This window comes from Micromesistius poutassou (assembly GCF_964030765.1).
Source record: "Micromesistius poutassou genome assembly, chromosome: 18".
Lineage (NCBI taxonomy): Eukaryota > Metazoa > Chordata > Actinopteri > Gadiformes > Gadidae > Micromesistius > Micromesistius poutassou.
This window is the reverse complement of record NC_140288.1, coordinates 8,578,424-8,580,923: the sequence shown is the minus strand read 5'-3', so window position 1 is coordinate 8,580,923 and position 2,500 is coordinate 8,578,424. Positions and strand designations below refer to the sequence as shown.

The window sequence follows — 2,500 nt, the reverse complement described above, 5'->3', positions numbered from 1 at the left end:
GTGTTGTTGGTTGTGTGTTTTCTGTTGTGTCCTGTGTTGTGTTGCCTTATTTCGCTCACCCACTCGCTCGTACGCTCGTCACATGCACCGCATGCACGCAGACACACGTGCATGGACACACGCACACACACACACACAAACAATAACCCACGTGCAGGCACGCTCGTCCATGCACACGCAGCCGAGAACACACACACACACACACAAGCAACGTAAACAACCGAGAGTATTCGCACACACACACACACACACACACACACGTAGACAAACACACACACATACGTTGGGAAACTGCATGGTTCCATGCAGTTAGTGCTCTGCAATTCTTTCTATTTTTTACACAAACAAGTGCGTTCTCATCTGGATGGAGGTATATATACACAGCATCTTGTGGTTGTAGGTATATATACACAGCATCTTGTGGTTGTAATTATGGTGGGAGGAGAAAGTGTGTGGTAGGGTGATACACACCTTGCATACCACCGTTTCCTATAAAACCACTGTTACTTGTTGCCTTGAATTCAGACCAGATGTAACGCCTGTGATATAGGGCATTCATAGACTTAGTCTGCTTTACTAAATCTAGTGTCATCAAATCTACTCACTACAAAACTATTGTCCATTGAGAAGCATCTATCTAAAATATGCATGGTGCCCAAATAATACACAGATTCTGACTCATCTATATGGATTATGTTATAAATATACAGAGATAAATGAACAACAAAGCATAGTTATATTATCAAATGTTAAACTGTAACACTTTACAACAGCACTTTACAAAACATGTTAGTAAACTATCGCATCCTAGCATATCTGCTTATTGAAATCCAACAGGTAAAGCTGTATACATGCAGTGTATTAACGTATTAGAACCTGTAGAAATCTCCATATGTTGACATAGCGCACCAACAATAACAAGACCCTGAAAACGAACAGTGACGCGTGAAATCCAACCAGCGTCACAGCGGGAGCGCAGATCGTTTAAGATAAACGAACGAAGGATAATATTGCCACTAAACACTGTCTCTAATAGATCATCATTTGGGTGGCATTTCGGTCTGGTATTTTCAAACCTGGCAAACACTGGAACTCCGTAGATTGTTGGCCAAACACTGCATGATTCATTGGACAACATGGAGATATTTCATAACATTAAGACATGCATTATAAGATAGTGCATATCTAAACGTGTGTGAGTGGTCAATGTGTGTACATATCCTTGCCTACAAAGCTATACAGTGTATGTATGTGTGTGTGTGTGTGTGTTTGTGTGTATGTGTGTGTGTGTGTGTGTGTGTGTATGTGTCAGTGTATGTGTGTGTGTGTGTGTGTGTGTGTCTGTGTGTGTTTCTGTGTCAGTGTATGTGTGTTGCCTTGCCCCAATCTCTCCTCCCTCCTGAGTAGAGAACACTTAATAATTAATTCAGGGAGCTTGGCATGGCTGATTTTCTCTCTCCGCTGCCTTTGTTATCGACTGCACTGAACTGTCCAACACCACACACAACACACACACACACACACACACACACACACACACACACACACACACACACACACACACAGACATGCATGCAGACACATGCACGGATACGCAGATGCGTGCACAGACTTACAAACACACAAAACAGACACATATACACACAAGCACAAACAACAATATACACATATACACACAAAAAGCACACAAACAAACAGCAGCATCGATTTTTACTCACACACACACACACACACACACACACACACACACACACACACACACACATCCTGAGTAAATTCAAGTCACTTGGGCCATCTTGTCTGTTCAGGGTGAGCTCAGCCGTGGTGGTTATAGGAATCAACAGAGCTGAGAGGGAGGGAGATGAGGAGGAGGATGGGGGGGGGAGTTGGGGGGGGAGGGGGGACGAAGAAGAGGAGGTGTCACCTGACTCTGCAGCTCACTAGCCACTTTGACACCCAAGTATTTACGGTGCGTGTGTCTAAATGTAAACCCACATGTGTGTCCATTTGTGCACTGGTGTGCGAGTGTGTGCCTTTGAGAGAGAGAGAGAGAGAGAGAGAGAGAGAGAGAGAGAGAGAGAGAGAGAGAGAGAGAGAGAGAGAGAGAGAGAGACTATACCAGAGGAACGTGTTTTTGTCCTGTGAAGTGTACTTGTACCCTGTGCCTCTATGTGTGTATATGTGTGTGTGTGTGTGTGTGTGTGTGTGTGTGTCCTGTGACTATGTTTGTTTGTGTGAGTGTGTGCTGCAAAGGTGCACATGTTTTGGATGGTGGTATAAAAGGCGGTGGTATAAAAAGGTTTCTGAGAATAGAATGACGGAGACGATAACCATTTGTACACACACACACACACGCACACACACACACACAGCATGACATAACAATACACTGATGACCGTAGCACGTTTAATGCCAATGGAATACTTCACAGAAACACCAGCCCTTTCACCCCATGCCACACATAATGCTTGATAGTCACATGCGGAAAGTCATGATCAA

General features: G+C 44.0%; 1 protein-coding gene across 1 annotated transcript in view; it reads right to left on the bottom strand.

Moving 5' to 3' along the window:
- Positions 1-2,500, bottom strand: part of cacna2d4a (calcium channel, voltage-dependent, alpha 2/delta subunit 4a) — a gene marked incomplete at both ends in the record, with an annotated part of 91,236 nt that overhangs the window by 31,606 nt on the left and 57,130 nt on the right. The gene's annotated exons all lie outside the window — the stretch shown is intronic.